At 49.1% G+C, this 9,856-nt stretch overlaps 1 pseudogene; it reads right to left on the bottom strand.

Annotated features, from left to right (window-relative positions):
* Positions 1-7,790: 7,790 nt before the first annotated feature.
* LOC138515246 (ADP/ATP translocase 2-like) lies at positions 7,791-8,749 on the bottom strand (annotated as a pseudogene).
* Between the last annotated feature and the right edge of the window lie 1,107 nt (positions 8,750-9,856).

Here is a 9,856-nt window from a genome sequence, read left to right as displayed (position 1 = left end):
CTTGATATTCCAACCTGTGAGTGTTTTTGAAGACATTTTGCCATCTGCTATTTTTTATGGACTGATTGTGTCTTCTGAGCCAATCGTTATATTGATTTTTAGCACTACAGATTAATTTCTGCCGTTCCTTTAGATCAACATTTGTATGGCATATTGCCTGATATACAGAGTCCTAAGATATACTTGCCATGTTTAACAACTATGTCAAAACCTTGTCCCGATTTCAGAAGTTTAGAATGATATGCTCATGAATCATCAACCGTACCTACCTGCAAGGTGAGCTCTGAAATCCAAGTTGCTATTTCATCAGGGATCTTCTTGAAAAGGGATTTGGTGCCGAAGTCCCACCTCTCAGTCCTTAAGCATGATCATGTTACACTCATTCATGAATGAAGACCAATGTTGACCCGCACGGTTGGTTTTAGTTTGCAGTAGGACAGAATTAGGTTTAACACACTCATTTCCCTCCAACATCGTGACATCTTTGCATCATTATTCAGGCAAATATGTCGCCAGTGGATTTCCCTGCAAGGGATCTTTGACATTGATCAAACGTATTCTATGTGTAGTACCTTGTTCATTAGAGTGTAACTCAACTGCAAGACCTTTTTTTCCGGTAATAGGCAGCTTAATTTTCAAGGCAGTTACATCTTGCCTAATGCCAATTACCAAACCTCCCAAAGGTCTCCCCACCTTACCCATTTTTATTTTATTTTAAAATGTTTTTATTGGCATTTGGCATTCGCTGTTATATTTCCAACCAGTACAATCGTGGTTTACGTCTATGCATGGTTACAAATCTCTTATGTCTTACAAGGCATGGGTGTTATTAAACAACAAACAAAACAAACAAAGAAATAACGAGAAAGAAAGGAAACAGAACAAGTAACAGTGGTAACAGTGACTGTCCTTTGAACTCTGTGTGGTTATAGTCCTTATTTCCGTAGATGAACCCCAGTCTCCACTCCATTGGGCTCTGGCTGGTGCCCCTGACACATAGGGGGGGAAGTAGGTGTAGAATGAGTGCTACTGTGCGTGGGTTAGGCCGTTTTGCCGGTTGTGGAGGGTTGGCTCAGGGAGGCTTATAGCTCGTCGAGAAGATCATGTCTCTCAGAAGGGTCTTCCAGGCCTCCAGTGTGGTGCTCAGGTCTTCTCCGCCCCGGTTGTTCGCTTCCTCCCATGCTCTGGTTTCTGCTGCCGTCCATCTTTCCATCTCCCTGATCCAAGGTTCGTACCTAGGGCCTGCTGAGGATTTCCAGGCCATTGCGACCGTTCTCTTTATAAGCACGCATGCTATGTCCATCAGCTTCACCAAGTGTTTGATTTTGCCCAGTCTCGGGTAGATGCCTAGGAAGCACTCTTTCGGAGTCCATTCATATAGCTCAAGGCCAGCTTTCCTGCAGGTCTGTTCGGCTGCGAACCATAGTTTCTGAGACTTAGGGCAAGTCCAAAACATGTGAATTATGTCAGCTTGATCAGAGGAGCACCATGGGCATGCCGGGTTGACTTTGTCATTGAAGGTGGATACTCTATGTGGGGACATGTAGGTCCTATAGAGGACATTGAGTTGTATTAGTCTGAATCTTGCGTTCCTAGATATCTCCTTCGGGTATGCTAGGGCTCTCGACCATTCTCCCTCCGTAATTTCGGTCCCTAAGTCGGATTCCCATCTCTCTTTCAAACGTGTGCTTCTTGGGTTAGGCCTATCGTTTATTTGGGCGTATAGCCTTGATGTTGGTTTCCAGCCATCGCTTACTCCGTACATCTCCTGGGTCAGGGCGTGTGTTTCAGGCTCCTCGGGCCATACATCCCATTTCTTCTTGGCGATAAATTTCACCTTTTGGTACCATAAGTAGTGGCTCAGGGTGATCCCCTCGTTCTCTTGCAGTGATTCGAAGTCCCTGAATTGCCCTTCCTCAAACATATCTCCCCATGTGTAGATGCCGAAGTTTTCCCATCTCCTCATTGTTGGTAGGTCGCCGGGGGCTTTACACATGTCTGCTAGGATGGGGGTTTCGGGTGAATACGAGTGTTGTAGGCCCAGCATAGAATTAACCTTTTTCCACACCTGTCGACCCACCTGTACTATTATGGGCGGGTCGGGAGGCCCCATTTTGTTGTTCCATATCAATTCTTTAGGGTGTAGGGGTGAGGTTAGTTGGCAGAGGAGGTTTGTCTCAGCTGAGGGCTCGTCGCTCAGCCATTTGGCGACATGTGTTAGTTGGGCCGCTAGGTAGTATCTTCTGAAGTCCGGTAGTTGGATACCGCCTGCGGAGTAGGGAAGTGTGAGGATGTCCAGTGCAAGCCTGTGCCTGGATCGACCCCAAAGAAAATCTTTGATCAGGGATTCCAGTTTCCTGAAGAAGGATGGGGGAATGTAAAATGTTATATTGGTAAAGTAATAGAGGAATCAAGGCAATATTATCATCTTGGATATTGCGGCTCTGCCCATCACCGAAAGCGGAAGTTTCGACCAAAATTTGACGGATCTCCGTACCCCCGATAATGCGGCTTCAGTATTGATTTCGTGAGTGGAGATTGGTGTGTGCTTGATGGTGATGCCCAGGTAGCGGAAGGACTCTGTTTGCCACTGGATTCCAATCTCGGGGAGTTCATCTGTGCTCCTTCCCCTGAGGCCAGCCAGAGGGAAGGCGGATGATTTCTGCCGGCTGAACTTTATGCCTGAGTATTTCGAAAAGTTATCCAAGATATCTAGAGCTATCAGGGCATTCATCTGAGGGTCACGAAGATATAAAAGAACATCGTCGGCGTACAGGGAGATGATGTTGTCTGTACCGGCGATGCTTATGCCCGCGTCGAATAGCTGTTTCCTGAAATAAATTGCTACTGGTTCCAGGCCTAGGATATATAGCATTGGTGAGAGCGGGCATCCCTGTCTGGTCCCCCTTTGGATAGCCCAGGCCCCTGACACCATGCCCCCTGTTTTGACTCTTGCCATCGGGTTATTATATAGTACTTTGACCCATCGGATAAAGTGTTCGCCCATTCCAAACTCTCTCAAGGTTTCGATTAGCCACTCCCAGAAGATCGAGTCAAAAGCCTTAATGGCATCAAGCGAGAGTACCGCTAGGTCTTCTTTGCTTTCCTCTGTTTGTGCCATCATGTGCTGGAGCCTTCTTAGGTTGGCTGTAGTGTTGCGTCCAGGGACAAAGCCGCATTGGTCTACGTGAACCAGGGAACCTATCACCTTTGAGAGCCTCTTGGCCAGTATGGTCGTAAGTATTTTGCTATCGTAGTTTAGGAGTGCGAGTGGGCGATATGAGTCGCATTTTTCGGGCGGTTTGCCAGGTTTGAGCATTGGCACTATGAGGGTTTCTCTCATGGTGCCTGGTAGTATGCCTGTCTCAAATGCCTCCGCATAGACTTCATGCAGTATGGGGGACAGGATCTCTTCATATGCCTTGTAAAACTCGGGGGTAAGGCCGTCGGTTCCAGGGGTCTTGCATGTGGAGAGGGATCTAATCGCTTCAGTAATGTCTTCGATAGTATTGTCCTCTCCTAGCATTTTTCTTTGCTCCTGGTTCAGTTTTGGTAGGCCGACTTCTTCCAGGGTGTCTCTTATGTCTGCTTCAGGAATTTGGTCGCTGTGGGCATACAGTTCTGCATAGAAGTCGGTGAAGACCTCATTTATTGCTTGCTGTGTCCTGTGGACTGTGTCATTATCGTCCCTGATCGCTGTAAGGGCCCGCTTCGGATGTTCCTTCCGGCACAGCCAGGCTAGTATCTTGCCTGGCTTATCTGCCTCTTTGTGAGCTCTCATGGTGCGAGTGGAGAAGTCAAATTTCGCGAGCCTTTCCCATGCGGTTCTGCATTCCTCCCTGATCTCCCTCAGCTTGGTCTCTGTCTCAATTGTGGGAGGGGAATTGTTTTCGAGGTGCCTGATCTTTTCCTCCTTAGCTTCTAATTCCTTTCTTAGTTGCTTCCTGATTCCACCCGCCTCAGCTATTACCTCTCCTCTTGTCACCACCTTCAATGCTTCCCAGAGAGTACTCCATTTTTCAACTGATCCCTTATTAATTTCCATATACTCTTCTAGTTTCTCGGCCAGGTGCTCCCTGAATGCGGGGTCAGTTAGTGTCTCCACTGGCATACGCCACGTTGGGATAGGATTTCGGGGGGGGCGCAGGCGAAGTTGTATTATTAGCGGGGAGTGATCTGAAATTGATCTGCCCAGGTACTCCGCAGACTCGACCCGAGGGGTCAGCTCGTCATTTATAAAGAGGTAGTCTATCCTGGTGTGCAGGTTGTGAGGGGCCGAGTAGAATGAATAGGATCTATCCGTGGGGTGGAGGTCCCGCCAGGTGTCAACCAAGTGCAAGTCCTCGATTGTTTTGTGGAGGGCCCGAGCAGGGAGGTAATTGTGCGATTGTGGGGTGGTGGATCTGTCCATTTCCGCATTCATGACGCAATTGAAATCGCCTCCCCACAGCAGAGTGTGGTCCCTGTGAAGCATGACTTTGGCGCACAGCCCCTTGAGGTAGGAAGGTATGCCATGTTGGGGGAAGTATGAGTTCATTATGCATATTCGATTGCCCTCCAGCATGCCCCATACCAGCAGGTATCTGCCTTCCTTATCCGACTCTACCCCCAGCTGTTGGAATGGTGTGTCCGGGCTCACCCATGGGTATACTCCTCTTGCATTCTTCGAGTAAGATGAACCATTACCTTGTCCCCCCCAGTAATTTGTTAGCTTATCTGCAGAGTCGGCAGTGAGGTGCGTTTCTTGTAAGAGGGCAACTGATACCTTCTTCCTCTTCAGGTAAGAATGTATTCGATTTCTCCGGAGATAGGACCCCATCCCCCTTACGTTCCATGTGATTACCCTAAGTTTTGGCGCCATTTCTTGATTGTATTAATTGTCGGGGAGAGGTATATGTCCTCTCTGGGGCTTGTTCGCTTGTTGTTGTGAGCCATGGTTGGTTCTGGTCGCGTGGAGTGGTTAACTCTGTTGGTTAGTTTTGGGTTCGATTCCATTTGGTTAAAGGTCTTCAGAGTCAAGGCAGTTAAAACAGTACTAACTTGTGTGGAACAATTATAACTGGTGCACCCAGCGACTGACACAACGGTGGAGTGCTCGGGTGCTCTCGCGCCGCCTGTCCCAATCCGGGTGTCTGGCGTGAGTAGGTGAGTGCTGGCAACTGGCCTGCACTGATCTTTCGTGGGGTCGTGGTCTGTGTTCATGTGTGGTAGATCGGGTGAGCCCCGCAGTCATTTAGCTTCTCACATTGTAGTTTTGCTTCTAGGGTTGGGGTCTCCTGATCTCTCAGGTGTTTGTGGGAGGGTGCAAGCACCTGTGTCGGGGCGTATTGCCCTCATCCTTGGGCACCCTCATTGTGTTTCCCATGCGGGGATTCGACAGGAACCTCGGCCAGGTTATTGTGTTCCATCCACATGTTGGCCGCGGCTGGTGTCTCGAGAAATATCGCTTTTCCTTTATAGATTACCTTCAACCTGGAGGGATAGAGCAACATGTATTTTAGGTTTAGTTTCCTCAGCCTGGCCTTGATTGGGACGAAGGAGTTCCTCGCTCTTTGTACCGACTCAGTATAATCGGGGTATATCGTGATTCTTGAGTTGCCTCGCTCTATCTCTCCTCCCTCCCTCGAGAACTTCAGGATCACCTCCCGGTCTCGGAAGTTAAGGACCTTCGCTATGATGGGGCGAGGGTAGGAGCCTGGGGGGGGGTTTCTTCTGGAGCGATCTGTGGGCTCTCTCTATGGCGAAGCCCTGTGAGAGATTTGCCACCCCGACCTCTTGTTGGATTAGGGATTCAACGAAGGCCGTCGGATCAGCAGTCTCCGTCCCCTCCGGTACGCCCAGTACCCTAATGTTACTGCGTCTAGCGCGGCCCTCCGCCTCCTCGGACCTCGCCTCCAGCAGGGCTACCTTACGTTGAAGGTCTGCGAGTTCTGTTTTCATGGCTGCCGATTCAGTTGCCATGTCCTCCTGAGAGGACTCCACAATGGTGACGCGTTCCGTTAGGTTGCGGGCATCTTGCCTTATCAGTTGGATGTCGGCTTTTACTTCACCGATCTTCGTGTCGATAAATGATTTTAGGGCCTCAATCGCCCCCAGCAGCTGATTGTGTCTGGTGTCCGGGCTATCCCGTGTTGCTGGGTCGTCCGATGTGGTCTGGGTGGTGGGGTTAGATTTCGCCGTGACAAAAGGATCTAGGGTGGCATTTTTGGCTTTGTTTCTTGCTGTGGCCATTGTGGATTGTCTCGGGCCTGGTTGAGGCAGGCGGGCTCTCTCGTTTTTTTTTTTTTTTTTTCCCCCGGGTTGATTTTAATGCGTGGTGGTGCAGGGATATTAGGCTTTATTTGATCCGGGGTCTGGGTGCCCAACGGATGTGGTCGCCCTGCTTTAGTGGGACAGGAGACAGTGGGGCCTGGGTCGTTCAGGGCTGCAGCGTTGCTCGCGTTGTGGGTCCGGTCCCTTGGTGTGGTAAGGTTGGTTGGGGGGGATGCAGGAGCAGGGAGTTCAGTGGGAGCGCCGCGGTGTGGGCTCTCAGTATTGCTCGGGCAGAGTCCCGCAACTCGGTGAGTAGGTGGTCGGGCCTAGCTAGATATGACCCAACCCGGACACTGTGGCGTGGTCTGATCCCAAGGAGGGAAGGGTCTCACCTGTGAGCGTTATAGTCCGGGCAGATCAGGAGACAGCCGCCGGCCCAGGTCGAGGTATGCAGGTCTGCGCTGGCCGGGGGGCTCCGCTCGCCGGGGAGTTGAAAGTCGGGGTCGCGGTAGATGGCCCTGAGGATCCGGTGGTCTTGCCCCAGTCGCACTTCAGCTACGTCGTTGTGGGCATCAGCACCGGGCGCCCAGTCTTGGCCCCCAGCCTGCGTATCGATGGGGCCCAGCAGCACTCCGCACCTCTGGGCGGTGGGGGATAATGGGAAAGGCGTCCGGGGGGGCCGGGATCAGTTCGCTTCGGGGTGTACGCTCCTCATCCGCTCATGTCGCCTCGGCCGCCATCTTGGGAGTCCCTTCTGGAGTGCAGGGGGCACCGGACCGGAGCGTCCCAGCGGGCCCCGGAGCTCCGATTTTTGTCGGGTCAAATCGTCGGGTGTAGTCAATCGCCTGATGTACGGCTACACCGAAGGCTGGGTGCTGCAGGCAGCCCACACCACCCAAATCGAGGAGTGATTGCGCGGCTCGCTGCTCCCGCGCGCCTCCCTCAGGGGATAGGGGGGGCCGGGCCGAAGCGTCGGGAATGCTCCCTGGTCCCCGATTTCCTTCGGGGGAAGTCGTAGGTTGCAGCTAATCGCCTGATGTACAGCTGCTCCAAAGGATGGACAGTATTGCTGGATTTTTGGTGCCCAAATCAGGATCGGACTGCGCGGCTCGGCCGGAGCTCAAGGGAACCGCGTCCTCACACCCTGAGCATCAGGCCACGCCCCCCCACCTTACCCATTAGCCCTTTGTATTGAAAAATTGCATAGCCCTCAATGATTAAGTCACCCGTTACCCAACATTCCTGTAACATGAACACTTTAATAAATTGCAACAATTTAAGCAAGCCTTTAACATCTAGCAAGTGTTTATATCTGCGAGTGTTCCAGCTTAGTACTTTAATTCTCTCATTGTTCAAAATGGCTGTTGGTAAAAACTTTGCAAACCATTTCCACCCTTGAAGCTCATCCATAGATGTTCTCCGCCCCTTATCTGTGTAAGATTTTATTACATTCTTCTTTTGAGACCAGCACTTTTTTTATAAATCTTATTTATACTTCTTTATTTTTCTTTTTTGAAGTTAATATTTTTATTCCTCCAAACCCAGTAGTAAAACGAGGGAGACAAAAATATTATTGAGTCCCACCATTGTAAAGGGAATGATTTCTTGCAAAGTTCAGTTGGTCTTTTGAAAGGTTGGTTCCCCGTCCTCAACCAGAGCGTTACCAGTTGCAATTTATAAATAAAAGGCGATTTTGACAATACGTCCATGAATGTTCCCGGTAGGTTACATTTTACAGGATGCCAGAACTGAAGGTAGTTTAGATGACCTGCTTAAACTCATCGTATAATACGAGCACAAAAGCACCACCCATCCCTCGGAGGACGTTATACCAGGCACCCTTGAAGAAAGCCTTTGATCCTTCATCACGAGCAATCTTCTTCCAACAGTCGATTGTGCCCGAATACATGATATCAGCCGCTTTCCTTCCAGACTGCATCATCATTCGACGCCTGACCGTATCGAACGGGTAAGAAGCAAATCCGACCACAGCAGTCACTGACTGAGTGATGATCCAGCTAATGACAATGTGCGTGTTCTTGGGATCTGGCAACATCCCTTTAGCTGTGTCGTAGATGCCGAAGTAAGCAGCTCTGTAGATGATAATGCCTTGCACAGACACATTGAAGCCCTGGTAGAGCCCCTTGAGGCCATCAGACTTGAAGATCTTTGTTAGACAGTCACCCAGCCCCCTAAACTCTCAGGTGGCTCCAGCCTTTCCCACGTTGGCAGCCAGATGGGTATGGGCAAAGTCCAAAGGATAGACGAAGCAGAGGGACCTGGCCCCAGCAGCACCACCTGACGCCAGGTTACCAGCGAAATAGCGCCAAAACTGGGTCCTCTTGTCTACATTGCCCAGGAAGACTTGTTTGTACTTGTCCTTGAAGGCGAAGTTGAGGGCCTGGGTGGGGAAGTACCGGATGACATTGGCCAGATTTCCACACCAGAAAGATATGAAACCCTGCTCCTTGAGAATACGGGTCACGCAGTCGATTATTTACACTTCTTAATTTGACATCTTCATTTATGAAACCCAATTTCAAGAACTGAGCTTCATGCACTCTGATGAGGTCAGCAACAACCAAATACACACAGTGAATATGAGTGGTATTTAACTTTCAGGGTGGGGATCTGTTGAAAAAGGTTGAGTAAGACTGAGCGATGAATATGCTGGTCTCTGCAGGAAGAGTAAATCCCAGATATTGCCAATATGGTAGGCTCATTGGGATTTACAATTTGTTCTACTCACATGTCCAAAGCCTGTACAGGTACATGTTCATTTTTGGGCTTGGGGCAGGTCTTCTTCTGTGTTCTGGGGTCGGTCATCTTGCAATTACTGACTCAATGCTGTTGTCAGATGCCGTCAAACAGGTAACATTTTTCTTTATACAGAAGGTTTTGTTCATCTCAGTACAAATATGTTTCTCCGGTAATAGCCAACTGGTTAATGTCCCAACCTTTCTGCCCATAGTTTTCCTTCTCTGATGATTCAGCTTTTATTGTGCTATATGACCCAAGCCTATTGGCATGTTTGCAATTAGCAGGGCACTTGTCACGGAATTAGCCTAGTTGATCAAAAATGTTTGCCCTGCTTCCTTAAAATTGGAGGCGGGGGACAAAACCAAAGAAAATGAGCATTTAAATGTTGGCCTGAGCAGATAAATTGCGATCAGTTGGCCACAAACAAAAATAAAATGATCAAACAACACCAAATCGTAGCCACAGCTGTTTTATTGATTTTACCAGCTTTCTCCAAGCGTCTCTGTTGTGCCTTCAATGTGCGTTGTTGCTTCCGAGTCAAAGAACTCTTCCCTATACGTCACGTTGCCTGCTGTGATGACCTTCTCAAATTATTTTGAATTTGTTGCGACATATCTGGATTCCCTAAAATACCATCTGCCAGCAGTTCTTAATGTTCTTTAGAGCTTATTTTTGATTCGCTCTGTCTTTGTATTCATGTTTCATTTAATAGAAATTCATTTTTCTATAGCCTTGTGCCTTGATGTATCATATCCTCATTTAATCTCCCTCCAATCTTTAGAAGAATGTTTAAGGCAAACCGCATTGTTGAGAGCAGAGACAGTACGTCCATAGAAGTATCAGT

The sequence above is a fragment of the Ambystoma mexicanum genome, chromosome 1p (assembly GCF_040938575.1).
Source record: "Ambystoma mexicanum isolate Mex_15411 chromosome 1p, UKY_AmexF1_1, whole genome shotgun sequence".
Classification (NCBI taxonomy): Eukaryota; Metazoa; Chordata; class Amphibia; order Caudata; family Ambystomatidae; genus Ambystoma; species Ambystoma mexicanum.
Note: the sequence above shows the minus strand (reverse complement) of the source record. Positions and strands in the feature narration are given on the sequence as shown.